Source organism: Bufo bufo, chromosome 5, assembly GCF_905171765.1.
Source record: "Bufo bufo chromosome 5, aBufBuf1.1, whole genome shotgun sequence".
Taxonomy (NCBI): Eukaryota; Metazoa; Chordata; class Amphibia; order Anura; family Bufonidae; genus Bufo; species Bufo bufo.
In genome coordinates this window covers 205,243,353-205,259,467 of record NC_053393.1, presented here as the reverse complement: position 1 = coordinate 205,259,467, position 16,115 = coordinate 205,243,353, and positions in this window count along the sequence as shown.

Genomic DNA, 16,115 nt, shown 5'->3' with positions numbered 1-16,115 from the left:
AAATTACTATTTCCCAGACTCCAGAAGGACCTTCTCCATCTATTACATACTGAGAAGGTGTCATGTAGGAGAGGTCCCTCTGAGTCATGGGATTTAGCCAGCTCATATAGAAATGACTATTTCCCAGACTCCAGAAGGACCTTCTCCATCTATTACATACTGAGAAGGTGTCATGTAGGAGAGGTCCCTCTGAGTCATGGGATTTAGCCAGCTGATATAGAAATTACTATTTCCTGGACTCCAGAAGGACCATCTCCATCTATTATATACTGAGAAGGTGTCATGTAAGAGAGGTCCCTCTGAGTGATGGGATACAGCCAGATTACATAGAAGTGACTATTTCCTGGACTCCAGAAGGACCATCTCCATCTATTATATACTGAGAAGGAGTCATGTAGGAGAGGTCCCTCTGAGTGATGGGATACAGCCAGATTACATAGAAGTGACTATATCCTGGACTCCAGAAGGACCTTTTCCTGTTTCATTGTAAAAGCCTTTGAAACGTATGAAGTGCGCGTAATTATATTTCACTACATCACAGAAACAACTGACACAAAGATCTAAAAGCAGTTTAGCAGCAAACTTTGTGTCAGGGGGAATAGGACCTCACACTGTCCCTGCTGATCTGTGCTTTGTGCACACAGCAGCATGGAGCTTACCATGGCAGCCAGGTCTTCAATAGCATCCTGGCTGCCATGGTAACCGGAGAAGGGGACCCTGTGGCCACTGCCACCAATGATTAATACTGGGGGGGCTTGGGGGGAGGGGGGGGGGCTAGACTGCGCAACCAATGTTTTAATACTGGGGGGAGCACTGCGCCACCAATGAAGATAAGTCTCTTATTTATTCATATACAGGAGGCGGGAGCTGGCTGCAGAATCACATAGCCGTCTCCCGACCTCTATGAGCGGTAGCTGCGATCCGCGGCACCTGAAGGGTTAACTACCGCGGATCGCAGCTACCACTCATAGAGGTTGGGAGCCGCTATGTGATTCTGCAGCCAGCTCCTGCCTCCTGTATATGAATTAATGAGAGATTTATCTTCATTGGTGGCGCAGTGGCCACAGCCCCGCCCCTCCTCTTCCCATCTGCCTCTTCAATGGCGGCGGCAGCAGCAGCACAGGGGGAGGGAACATGGAGAGCAGCGCGATCTGTGTTCCCCATACGTTATCGGAATATTGGCAAAATAGATGCCGATTAGGGATGAGCGAACCCGAACTGTATAGTTTTGGGGTGTCCGTGACACGGACCCGAACCCGAACATTTTCGTAAAAGTCTGGGTTCGGGTTCGGTGTACGGCGCTTTTTGAAAGGCTGCAAAGCAGCCAATCAACAAGCATCATACTACTTGCCCCAAGAGGCCATCACAGCCTTGCCTACTATTGGCATGGCTGTGATTGGCCAGTGCAGCATGTGACCCAGCCTCTATATAAGCTTGGATCACGTAGCGCTGCACGTCACTCTGCTGATACAAGCGTAGGGAGAGGTTGCAGCTGCGACGTTAGGGCGAGATTAGGCAGATTAACTCCTCCAAAAGACTTAATTCAGTGATCGATCTGCAGCTGTGGATCATTGAAGTGCTGATATTGAATTGCTCACTTTTTTTAGGCTGCCCAGAGCGTTTTTTATATCACTTTTTTCTGGGGTGATCGGCGGCCATTTTGTGGCTTGTGGTGCGCCAGCACAAGCTATCACCAAATGCATTTAACCATCAATAGTGTGGTTATTTTTTTCTATATCCTACATCAGGTGCAGGCTGAGCCTGTGTCACCGAAGTGCATTTAACCATCAACAGTCTGGTTATTTTTTGGCCATATACTACATCAGGTGCAGGCTGAGCCTGTGTCACCAAAGTGCATTTAACCATCAACAGTCTGGTTATTTTTTGGCCATATACTACATCTAGTGCAGGCTGAGCCTGTGTCACCCAAGTGCATTTAACCATCAACAGTGTGGTTATTTTTTGGCCATATACTACATCAGGGGCAAGTTGAGCCTGTCACCCAGCGCCTAAAAAATAGCCCTGACATTTATATTCCTCCAAATCAGTACTGTTTTAGCTGGTCAAGTTATTTGTAGTGACCGTAAAAGCACAGTTTTTGTTCTGGGTTGAAAAACTATTCCCAAATTTGCCATTTTCAAAATTGTGGTGAACGGGAACAATGAGGAAAACATCTAGTAAGGGACGCGGACGTGGACATGGTCGTGGTGGTGTTAGTGGACCCTCTGGTGCTGGGAGAGGACGTGGCCGTTCTGCCACAGCCACACGTCCTAGTGTACCAACTACCTCAGGTCCCAGTAGCCGCCAGAATTTACAGGGATATTTGGTGGGGCCCAATGCCGTTCTAAGGATGGTAAGGCCTGAGCAGGTACAGGCATTAGTCAATTGGGTGGCCGACAGTGCATCCAGCACGTTCACATTATCTCCCACCCAGTCTTCTGCAGAAAGCGCACAGATGGCGCATGAAAACCAAGCCCATCAGTCTGTCACATCACCCCCATGCATATCAGGGAAACTGTCTGAGCCTCAAGTTATGCAGCAGTCTCTTATGCTGTTTGAAGACTCTGCTGCCAGGGTTTCCCAAGGGCATCCACCTACCCCTTCCCCAGGGGTGGAAGAGATAGAATGCACTAACGCACAACCACTTATGTTTCCTGATGATGAGGACATGGGAATACCACCTCAGCACGTCTCTGATGATGACGAAACACAGGTGCCAACTGCTGCGTCTTTCTGCAGTGTGCAGACTGAACAGGAGGTCAGGGATCAAGACTGGGTGGAAGACGATGCAGGGGACGATGAGGTCCTAGACCCCACATGGAATGAAGGTCGAGCCACTGACCTACAGAGTTCGGAGGAAGAGGCAGTGGTGAGACCGAGCCAACAGTGTAGCAAAAGAGGGAGCAGTGGGCAAAATCAGAACACCCGCCGCCAAGAGACTCCGCCTGCTACTGACCGCCGCCATCTGGTACCGAGCACCCCAAAGGCAGCTTCAAGGAGTTCCCTGGCATGGCACTTCTTCAAACAATGTGCTGACGACAAGACCCGAGTGGTTTGCACGCTGTGCCATCAGAGCCTGAAGCGAGGCATTAACGTTCTGAACCTTAGCACAACCTGCATGACCAGGCACCTGCATGCAAAGCATGAACTGCAGTGGAGTAAACACCTTAAAACAAGGAAGTCACTCAGGCTCCCCCTGCTACCTCTTCTGCTGCTGCCGCCTCGGCCTCTTCTGCTGCTGCCGCCGCCTCGGCCTCTTCTGCTGCTGCAGCCTCGGCCTCTTCCTCCGCCTCTGGAGGAACGTTGGCACCTGCCGCCCAGCAAACATGGGATGTACCACCAACACCACCACCTGCGTCACCAAGCATCTCAACCATGTCACACGGCAGCGTTCAGCTCTCCATCTCACAAACATTTGAGAGAAAGCGTAAATTCCCACCTAGCCACCCTCGATCCCTGGCCCTGAATGCCAGCATTTCTAAACTACTGGCCTATGAAATGCTGTCATTTAGGCTGGTGGACACACACAGCTTCAAACAGCTCATGTCACTTGCTATCCCACAGTATGTTGTTCCCAGCCGCCACTACTTCTCCAAGAGAGTCGTGCCTTCCCTGCACAACCAAGTGTCCGATAAAATCAAGTGTGCACTGCGCAACGCCATCTGTGGCAAGGTCCACCTAACCACAGATACGTGGACCAGTAAGCACGGCCAGGGACGCTATATCTCCCTAACTGCACACTGGGTAAATGTAGTGGCGGCTGGGCCCCAGGCGGAGAGCTGTTTGGCGCACGTCCTTCCGCCGCCAAGGATCGCAGGGCAACATTCTTTGCCTCCTGTCTCCTCCTCCTCCTACTCAGCTTCCTCCTCCTCTTCTTCCACCTGCTCATCCAGTCAGCCACACACCTTCACCACCAACTTCAGCACAGCACGGGGTAAACGTCAGCAGGCCGTTCTGAAACTCATATGTTTGGGGGACAGGCCCCACACCGCACAGGAGTTGTGGCGGGGTATAGAACAACAGACCGACGAGTGGTTGCTGCCGGTGAGCCTCAAGCCCGGCCTGGTGGTGTGCGATAATGGGCAAAATCTCGTTGCAGCTCTGGGACTAGCCGTTTTGACGCACATCCCTTGCCTGGCACATGTGCTGAATTTGGTGGTGCAGAAGTTCATTCGCAACTACCCCGACATGTCAGAGCTGCTGCATAAAGTGCGGGCCGTCTGTTCGCACTTCCGGCGTTCACATCCTGCCGCTGCTCGCCTGTCTGCGCTACAGCGTAACTTCGGCCTTCCCGCTCACCACCTCATATGCGACGTGCCCACCACGTGGAACTCCACCTTGCACATGCTGGACAGACTGTACGAGCAGCAGCAGGCCATAGTGGAGTTTCAGCTGCAGCACGCACGGGTCAGTCGCACTGCGGAACAGCACCACTTCACCACCAATGACTGGGCCTCCATGCGAGACCTGTGTGCCCTGTTGCGCTGTTTCGAGTACTCCACCAACATGGCCAGTGGCGATGACGCCGTTATCAGCGTTACAATACCACTTCTATGTCTCCTTGAGAAAACAGGGCGATGATCGAAGAGGAGGTGGCCCAGGAGGAAGAGGAGGAAGAGGGGTCATTTTTAGCACTTTCAGGCCAGTCTCTTCGAAGTGACTCAGAGGGAGGTTTTTTGCAACAGCAGAGGCCAGGTACAAATGTGGCCAGACAGGGCCCACTACTGGAGGACGAGGATGAGGAGGAGGTGGATGAGGATGAAGCATGTTCACAGCTGGGTGGCACCCAACGCAGCTCGGGCCCATCACTGGTGCGTGGCTGGGGGGAAACGCAGGACGATGACGATACGCCTCCCACAGAGGACAGCTTGTCCTTACCTCTGGGCAGCCTGGCACACATGAGCGACTACATGCTGCAGTGCCTGCGCAACGACAGCAGAGTTGCTCACATTTTAACGCGTGTGGACTACTGGGTTGCCACCCTGCTGGATCCCCGGTACAAAGACAATGTGCCCACCTTACTTCCTACACTGGAGCGTGATAGGAAGATGCACGAGTACAAGCGCACGTTGGTAGACGCGCTACTGAGAGCATTCCCAAATGTCACAGGGGAACCAGTGGAAGCCCAAGGCGAAGGCAGAGGAGGAGCAAGAGGTCGCCAACGCAGCTGTGTCACGGCCAGCTCCTCTGAGGGCAGGGTTAGCATGGCAGAGATGTGGAAAAGTTTTGTCACCACGCCACAGCTAACTGCACCACCACCTGATACGGAACGTGCTAGCAGGAGGCAACATTTCACTAACATGGTGGAACAGTACCTGTGCACACCCCTCCACGTACTGACTGATGGTTCGGCCCCATTCAACTTCTGGGTCTCCAAATTGTCCACGTGGCCAGAGCTAGCCTTTTATGCCTTGGAGGTGCTGGCCTGCCCGGCGGACAGCGTTTTGTGTGAACGTGTATTCAGCACGGCAGGGGGCGTCATTACAGACAAACGCAGCCGCCTGTCTACAGCCAATGTGGACAAGCTGACGTTCATAAAAATGAACCAGGCATGGATCCCACAGGACCTGTCCATCCCTTGTGCAGATTAGACATTAACTACCTCCCCTTAACAATATATTATTCTACTCCAGGGCACTTCCTCATTCAATCCTATTTTTATTTTCATTTTACCATTATATTGCGGGGCAACCCAAAGTTGAATGAACCTCTCCTCTGTCTGGGTGCCGGGGCCTAAATATGTGACAGTGGCCTGTTCCAGTGGTGGGTGACGTGAAGCCTGATTCTCTGCTATGACATGAAGCCCGATTCTCTGCTATGGGACCTCTGTCCAATTGATATTGGTTAATTTTTTTATTATTTTTTTTTAAATTCATTTCCCTATCCACATTTGTTTGCATGGGATTTACCTACATGTTGCTGCCTTTTGCAGCCCTCTAGCTCTTTTCTGGGCTGTTTTACAGCCTTTTTAGTGCCGAAAAGTTTGGGTCCCCATTGACTTCAATGGGGTTCGGGACGAAGTTCGGGTCGGGTTCGGATCCCGAACCCGAACATTTCCGGGAAGTTCGGCCGAACTTCTCGAACCCGAACATCCAGGTGTTCGCTCAACTCTAATGCCGATAACTATCAAAATCCTGAATATCTACAAAACCGATAATCGGTCGATCCCTACTAAAGACTAGACAAAAAAGCCTTGTATGCAGCACTTTTTTGGTCTGGTAAAAAGACAGGCTCGTGGAAGGAATCTGAACGGATCCATCATAGTAAGCGGGGCATGTTCAGCTTCTTCCCTGTCAGTAAGCCCTGGTTCACATAAATTTTTTGCCGTATATTTAACGTACACACAAAAATTGTATATACATTAACAGACGCCTCACACAGACTCCATACTGTGGCATCTGTTACCTTTTTTTTTTTTTTGTAAAAAAATTAAATAAGATAGCCTACATGTTTTTTGTTCGACTTTGCAGGATGGAAAAAATTATACTACACTTTCCCATCCTGCAGAGTCCTGATCATATGACAAAAACCCTTACATGCCCGATCCAGCGCTTCCGTTATTTTCGTTGTTCTGCTCCATTAGATGAGCAGAACAATAGAAATAAATAGTGGTGATGTGAACGGGGCCTAAGAGCTGGGGATTTATGCAGGGGACTAGAGCTGAGCGAATTTCATATTTTGAAATTTGTTTGGTGGTAAAAGCAGAATTGCATTATGGATTCTGTTACCACGGACCATAACGCAATTCTATGACGGAATGTCTTTAGAGGCATACAGTTATTCATTCTGTCATAATAGAAGTCTATGGGCTGCATAACGGATCCGTCCTGTCTCAGTTATGCAGGAGAGGACTCGGGACCAGGAGAGGACTCCACTGCATAACGGAAACGGATCCGTTATGCAGCCCATAGGCTTCTATTATGACAGAATGAATAACGGAATGCCTCTAAAGACATTCCGTCATAGAATTGCGTTATGGTCCGTGGTAACAGAATCCATAACGCTATTCTGCTTTTACCATCAAACGAAGCGCAAATGAATTTCATAACATGAAATTCGCTCATCCCTACAGGGGACCATTACTGGTCTAAATAACATCAAGCTATTATAGCAAAGTTATAAAGTCCAGTCCAATAAGGCGGATCTTCCCTGTACTTTACCACTCGGCTATAATAGCCTGTCTGCATTCACTACATACTGCACCACATACATGTGTGTGATGCTATGTATGATGTATACATGTGTGTGATGCAGTGTATGATGTATACATGTGTGTGATGTATGTAGTACAGCATGTGATGTATACATGTGTGTGATGATCACACACTGCACTACATACATCACACACATCGTTACGTTACACACTGTTGTCACCTTGTTCTGTGTCCTTCATGTCCGGGCCCAGTCTTTAGCTCCACAGCCGCCAGGGTCCTTGTGCAGCGCGCTCGGCACTCCATATTCAAACATGATCCGGGAGCCAGCCCCTCCTCCTTCCAGCGCCCGCCGGCTTCCCCTGATGCAGGACCTGTATCGCTCCTGCGCCTGCCCATACTAACCAATAACAAAGCTTCTTGCGGTCTTGAGCTTTGCTATTGGTTATTGCAGGCACAGGCAGCATCGCTGCGCTGCCTGTGCCGTTCATAGCGCGCCCTATGCTGATGAAAAGCAGGGAGAAGTCTAAGGCGCATTGGTACGTCTTAGACTTTTTCCAGGGAGTAAAATGGCCTGAACAGGCGTCTATGACGCTTGTACAGGTGTTATTGCGACCTCTGGTTATTGTAAACTAAATCTAAAAGTCCCTATGTGCTATTTTTTTTTTTAAAATAAATTAACTTTTTTTTATCAATAAAAATACACCATTTTTTTTTTTTAAATAAAGAATTTAATTACATAAAATATATAAAAATGTAATAACATTTGGTAACCCTCTGCGCAGACAGGCTCTTCATCCGTCTCTCCCGTCACGCCGACATCCGCTTCAGAGAATGCCTGTTAAAAATAAAACAAGTGGTTTTGAGTAAAAGATCCGAGGCCATCAAGTAACCCCTCGTCACCAGAGTCTATTACCAGAAACTGCATTCTGCCCGGTCTCAGATTAAAGACCATCATTGTGGATCATGGACAAGTAGATAAGGAATGGTCTGAAAAGTGCCCTGACACCATCAGATTATGTCACCAACTTCTGTCCAATGAGACCAGTAATTCCTGTGTGTAACAGAAGATGTGTGATAACGGCCATTTGAACAATAATTGGTTATAAAATCCGTCAGATAACCTGTTAGTGTCAATATACCCTTAGGGCCCAATTAAAAGGAGGGATTATTGGGCAACAAGTGTTCATATGAATGCTGGTCACCACTAATCGGGCCGTGTCAGAGGCCCTACATGTACTGTGTGCACTGACCGTACGCTGTAACATCCGGACCCTGCAGACTTCTCTATGGTGTCGGCAGTAGGTTGTACGGTGTAACCAGGGCGACACGCTACCAACAGTATAGAGAAGTATGCAGGAGGCAGGATCGCTCAGTATTCAGTGATCGTTTGCATCCACCTGTGTGAAAGGCCAATGCAAACGAGCACTGATCAAAGGGCAGAATCGTTGGTCAGTATTAAAAGGGGTTCTGCACTTTGTTTAAACTGATGATCTATCCTCTTGAGGTCCGATATGTGATATCTGGAGGTCCGATATGCGGGGGGTCTAGAAGTCTTACAGTGGTCTGATATGGGCTCTTGAGGTCTGGTTTGGGGGAGGGCTAATCGGAGTGTGGTCTGAGGTCTAGTCTGAAATCTGATATGGGGGTCTGTTGGTCTAATGGGGGCCCAGAGGTGTAATGAGGTTTTGATATGGGGGTCTGATATAAGGGGGTCTTGAGGTTGGGGCTGAGAGGTCTGGTCTGAGGTCTAATACATGGAGGGTTTTCTGACATGCAGGGGTCTGATCTTAAAGTTAAGGGGGTAATTTTTGTACTTGCGCACTGTGTGGTACCAGTATATTCAGGGGAACTGTTTCTGCAGTATAGTATTGGGGAGCAGAGCAGAAAATATTAGAGGTGGCAGGACGGGTGTTGAGAAGGTGGGAGGATGATGGAAAAGTAGGAAAATAAGATGTCTGTCAAACTCTGCAGAGAGAAGTCACCATGGTGGTCTAGGGTTGGGCAATATCAAAAATTCACACGATAACGACATTAACCACATCCGGACCGCTGTACGCACAGACGCGTCCTGGAGGTGGTTGATTCATTCCGCCTGGACGCATATACGCGTCCTCTCGCGAGACGCGAGATTTCCTGTGAACGCGCGCACACAGGCGCGCGCGCGCTCACAGGAACGGAAGGTAAGAGAGTTGATCTCCAGCCTGCCAGCGGCGATCGTTCGCTGGCAGGCTGGAGATGTGTTTTTTTTAACCCCTAACAGGTATATTAGACGCTGTTTTGATAACAGCGTCTAATATACCTGCTACCTGGTCCTCTGGTGGTCCCCTTTGTTTGGATCGACCACCAGAGGACACAGGTAGCTCAGTAAAGTAGCACCAAGCACCACTACACTACACTACACCCCCCCCCGTCACTTATTAACCCCTTATTAGCCCCTGATCACCCCATATAGACTCCCTGATCACCCCCCTGTCATTGATTTCCCCCCTGTCATTGATCACCCCCCTGTCATTGATCACCCCCCTGTAAAGCTCCATTCAGACGTCCGCATGATTTTTACGGATCCACTGATAGATGGATCGGATCCGCAAAACGCATCCGGACGTCTGAATGAAGCCTTACAGGGGCGTGATCAATGACTGTGGTGATCACCCCATATAGACTCCCTGATCACCCCCCTGTCATTGATTACCCCCCTGTCATTGATCAACCCCCTGTAAAGCTCCATTCAGACGTCCGCATGATTTTTACGGATCCACTGATAGATGGATCGGATCCGCAAAACGCATCCGGACGTCTGAATGAAGCCTTACAGGGGCGTGATCAATGACTGTGGTGATCACCCCATATAGACTCCCTGATCACCCCCCTGTCATTGATTACCCCCCTGTCATTGATCAACCCCCTGTAAAGCTCCATTCAGACGTCCGCATGATTTTTACGGATCCACTGATAGATGGATCGGATCCGCAAAACGCATCCGGACGTCTGAATGAAGCCTTACAGGGGCGTGATCAATGACTGTGGTGATCACCCCATATAGACTCCCTGATCACCCCCCTGTAAAGCTCCATTCAGATGTCCGCATGATTTTTACGGATGCACTGATAGATGGATCGGATCCGCAAAACGCATCCGGACGTCTGAATGAAGCCTTACAGGGGCATGATCAATGACTGTGGTGATCACCCCATATAGACTCCCTGATCACCCCCCTGTAAAGCTCCATTCAGATGTCCGCATGATTTTTACGGATGCACTGATAGATGGATCGGATCCGCAAAACGCATCCGGACGTCTGAATGAAGCCTTACAGGGGCATGATCAATGACTGTGGTTATCACCCCATATAGACTCCCTGATCACCCCCCTGTCATTGATTACCCCCCTGTAAAGCTCCATTCAGATGTCTGCATGATTTTTACGGATGCACTGATAGATGATCGGATCCGCAAAACGCATCCGGACGTCTGAATGAAGCATTACAGAGGCGTGATCAATGACTGTGGTGATCACCCCATATAGACTCCCTGATCACCCCCCTGTCATTGATTACACCCCTGTCATTGATCACCCCCCTGTAAAGCTCCATTCAGATGTCTGCATGATTTTTACGGATGCACTGATAGATGGATCGGATCCGCAAAACGCATCCGGACGTCTGAATGAAGCCTTACAGGGGCGTGATCAATGACTGTGGTGATCACCCCATATAGACTCCCTGATCACCCCCCTGTCATTGATTACCCCCCCTGTCATTGATTACCCCCCTGTAAAGCTCCATTCAGACGTCCGCATGATTTTTACGGATCCAGTGATAGATGGATCGGATCCGCAAACTGCATCCGGACGTCTGAATGAAGCCTTACAGGGGCATGATCAATGACTGTGGTGATCACCCCATATAGACTCCCTGATCACCCCCCTGTCATTGATTACCCCCCTGTAAAGCTCCATTCAGACGTCCGCATGATTTTTACGGATGCACTGATAGATGGATCGGATCCGCAAAACGCATCCGGACGTCTGAATGAAGCCTTACACGGGCGTGATCAATGACTGTGGTGATCACCCCATATAGACTCTCTGATCACCCCCCTGTCATTGATCACCCCCCCTGTCATTGATCACCCCCCCCTGTCATTGATCACCCCCCCTGTCATTGATCACCCCTCTGTAAGGCTCCAGACATTTTTTTGGCCCAAGTTAGCGGAATTTTTTTTTTTTTTTTCTTACAAAGTCTCATATTCCACTAACTTGTGTCAAAAAATAAAATCTCACATGAACTCACCATACCCCTCACGGAATCCAAATGCGTAAAATTTTTTAGACATTTATATTCCAGACGACTTCTCACGCTTTAGGGCCCCTAGAATGCCAGGGCAGTATAAATACCCCACATGTGACCCCATTTCGGAAAGAAGACACCCCCAGGTATTCCGTGAGGGGCATATTGAGTCCATGAAAGATTGAAATTTTTGTCCCAAGTTAGCGGAACGGGAGACTTTGTGAGAAAAAAATTAAAAATATCAATTTCCGCTAACTTGTGCCAAAAAAAAAAAATTTCTATGAACTCGCCATGCCCCTCATTGAATACCTTGGGGTGTCTTCTTTCCAAAATGGGGTCACATGTGGGGTATTTATACTGCCCTGGCATTCTAGGGGCCCCAAAGCGTGAGAAGAAGTCTAGTATCCAAATGTCTAAAAATGCCCTCCTAAAAGGAATTTGGGCACCTTTGCGCATCTAGGCTGCAAAAAAGTGTCACACATCTGGTATCGCCGTACTCAGGAGAAGTTGGGGAATGTGTTTTGGGGTGTCATTTTACATATACCCATGCTGGGTGAGAGAAATATCTTGGTCAAATGCCAACTTTGTATAAAAAAATGGCAAAAGTTGTCTTTTGTCAAGATATTTCTCTCACCCAGCAAGGGTATATGTAAAATGACACCCCAAAACACATTCCCCAACTTCTCCTGAATACGGCGATACCACATGTGTGACACTTTTTTGCAGCCTAGGTGGGCAAAGGGGCCCATATTCCAAAGAGCACCTTTAGGATTTCACAGGTCATTTACCTACTTACCACACATTAGGGCCCCTGGAAAATGCCAGGGCAGTATAACTACCCCACAAGTGACCCCATTTTGGAAAGAAGACACCCCAAGGTATTCTGTGAGGGGCATGGCGAGTTCCTAGAATTTTTTATTTTTTGTCACAAGTTAGTGGAAAATGCAGATTTTTTTTTTTTATTTTTTTTTCATACAAAGTCTAATATTCCACTAACTTGTGACAAAAAATAAAAACTTCCATGAACTCACTATGCCCATCAGCGAATACCTTGGGGTCTCTTCTTTCCAAAATGGGGTCACTTGTGGGGTAGTTATACTGCCCTGGCATTCTAGGGGCCCAAATGTGTGGTAAGGAGTTTGAAATCAAATTCTGTAAAAAATGACCTGTGAAATCCAAAAGGTGCTCTTTGGAATATGGGCCCCTTTGCCCACCTAGGCTGCAAAAAAGTGTCACACATCTGGTATCTCCGTACTCAGGAGAAGTTGGGGAATGTGTTTTGGGGTGTCATTTTACATATACCCATGCTGGGTGAGAGAAATATCTTGGCAAAAGACAACTTTTCCCATTTTTTTATACAAAGTTGGCATTTGACCAAGATATTTATCTCACCCAGCATGGGTATATGTAAAAAGACACCCCAAAACACATTCCTCAACTTCTCCTGAATACAGAGATACCAGATGTGTGACACTTTTTTGCAGCCTAGGTGGGCAAAGGGGCCCATATTCCAAAGAGCACCTTTTGGATTTCACAGGTCATTTTTTACAGAATTTGATTTCAAACTCCTTACCACACATTTGGGCCCCTAGAATGCCAGAGCAGTATAACTACCCCACAAGTGACCCCATTTTGGAAAGAAGAGACCCCAAGGTATTCGCTGATGGGCATAGTGAGTTCATGGAAGTTTTTATTTTTTGTCACAAGTTAGTGGAATATGAGACTTTGTATGAAAAAAAATAAAATAAAAAAAATCATAATTTTCCACTAACTTGTGACAAAAAATAAAAAATTCTAGGAACTTGCCATGCCCCTCACGGAATACCTTGGGGTGTCTTCTTTCCAAAATGGGGTCACTTGTGGGGTAGTTATACTGCCCTGGCATTCTAGGGGCCCAAATGTGTGGTAAGGAGTTTGAAATCAAATTCTGTAAAAAATGACCTGTGAAATCCGAAAGGTGCTCTTTGGAATATGGGCCCCTTTGCCCACCTAGGCTGCAAAAAAGTGTCACACATCTGGTATCTCCGTACTCAGGAGAAGTTGGGGAATGTGTTTTGGGGTGTCATTTTACATATACCCATGCTGGGTGAGAGAAATATCTTGGCAAAAGACAACTTTTCCTATTTTTTTATACAAAGTTGGAATTTGACCAAGATATTTCTCTCACCCAGCATGGGTATATATAAAATGACACCCCAAAACACATTCCCCAACTTCTCCTGAGTACGGAGATACCAGATGTGTGACACTTTTTTGCAGCCTAGGTGGGCAAAGGGGCCCATATTCCAAAGAGCACCTTTTGGATTTCACTCGTCATTTTTTACAGAATTTGATTTCAAACTCCTTACCACACATTTGGGCCCCTAGAATGCCAGGGCAGTATAACCACCCCACAAGTGACCCCATTTTGGAAAGAAGAGACCCCAAGGTATTTCGTGATGGGCATAGTGAGTTCATAGAAGTTTTTATTTTTTGTCACAAGTTAGTGGAATATGAGACTTTGTAAGAAAAAAAAAAAAAAAAAATCATCATTTTCCGCTAACTTGTGACAAAAAATAAAAAGTTCTATGAACTCACTATGCCCATCAGCGAATACCTTAGGGTGTGTACTTTCCGAAATGGGGTCATTTGTGGGGTGTTTGTACTTTCTGGGCATTGTAGAACCTCAGGAAACATGACAGGTGCTCAGAAAGTCAGAGCTGCTTCAAAAAGCGGAAATTCACATTTTTGTACCATAGTTTGTAAACGCTATAACTTTTACCCAAACCATTTTTTTTTTACCCAAACATTTTTTTTTTATCAAAGACATGTAGAACAATAAATTTAGAGCAAAATTTATATATGGATGTCGTTTTTTTTGCAAAATTTTACAACTGAAAGTGAAAAATGTAATTTTTTTGCAAAAAAATTGTTAAATTTCGATTAATAACAAAAAAAGTAAAAATGTCAGCAGCAATGAAATACCACCAAATGAAAGCTCTATTAGTGAGAAGAAAAGGAGGTAAAATTCATTTGGGTGGTAAGTTGCATGACCGAGCAATAAATGGTGAAAGTAGTGTAGGTCAGAAGTGTAAAAAGTGGCCTGGTCTTTCAGGGTGTTTAAGCACTGGGGGCTGAGGTGGTTAAAGGGGTTTTCCCATCACAGACAATGGGAGCATATCGCTAGGATATGCCCCCATTGTCTGATAGGTGCGGGTCCCATCGCTGGAGAACGAAGAGGGAAGCGCTGTGGATTTCCAGGGGTCCGTCCACCACCAACCGCTGCTCAGCACAGATGTGAATGGGAGCGCATGCGCAACCAATGCTCCATTTTATTTGTATGGGCCCGATGAAAATAGCCAAGCCAGCTCTCGGCTATTCTCGGTGGCCCAATAGAAATTAATGGAAGGCGCCGTTCTCGATATAGGTGCAGGTCCCAGCGGTGGGACCCGCACCTATTAGATAATGTGGGCATATCCTAGCGATATGCCCCCATTATCTGAGATGGGAAAACCCCTTAAAGAAATTCATTGCAATAAATACCCATTTATAAAAAAAATAATAACATTTGGGGCCACAAGATGTTCCACTGTATGGGGGCGGCCACAAAGAGCCGTTATACTGTATGGGGGGCGGCCACAAAGAGCCGTTATACTGTATGGGGGCGGCCACAAAGAGCCGTTATACTGTATGGGGGCGGCCACAAAGAGCCGTTATACTGTATGGGGGCAGCCACAAAGAGCCGTTATACTGTATGGGGGCGGCCACAAAGAGCCGTTATACTGTATGGGGGCAGCCACAAAGAGCCGTTATACTGTATGGGGGCAGCCACAAAGAGCCGTTATACTGTATGGGGGCAGCCACAAAGCCGTTATACTGTATGGGGGCGGCCACAAAGAGCCGTTATACTGTATGGGGGCAGCCACAAAGCCGTTATACTGTATGGGGGCAGCCACAAAGAGCCGTTATACTGTATGGGGGCGGCCACAAAGAGCCGTTATACTGTATGGGGGCAGCCACAAAGAGCCGTTATACTGTATGGGGCACTGGGCCAGCCACAAGACTCTCCCCTTCCCGTCCAGAGAGTGGGAAGGGGCGGCGCCATTTAATTTTTCACCTCGGGCAGCAGAAAAGCAAGAATCGGCCACTGCTGTGGCTTTGCCATCAGCAGCCTCTGATTAGCAGGATTCACATTTCCAGCATAGCAAACTTCGTAATCAGATGGCACTGTGTGAATCCAGCCCATGGGTGTGCAGACATGTTGCAGAAATGCTGCAGTTCACCCCCCCCACCACCACCAAGGACCACGGTTCACCCCCCCACCACAGTTCACCCCCCCACCACCAACCACGGTTCACCCCCCCCACCACCAACCACGGTTCACACTCCCCCACCAACCACCACGGTTCACACTCCCCCACCAACCACCACGGTTCACACTCCCCCACCAACCACCACGGTTCACACTCCCCCACCAACCACCACAGTTCACACTCCCCCACCAACCACCACAGTTCACACTCCCCCACCAACCACCACGGTTCACCCCCCCACCACCAACCACGGTTCACCCCCCATCAACCACCACGGTTCACACTCCCCCACGGTTCACACTCCCCCACCAACCACCACGGTTCACACTCCCCCACCAACCACCACGGTTCACACTCCCCCTTCACACCACCACCACGGTT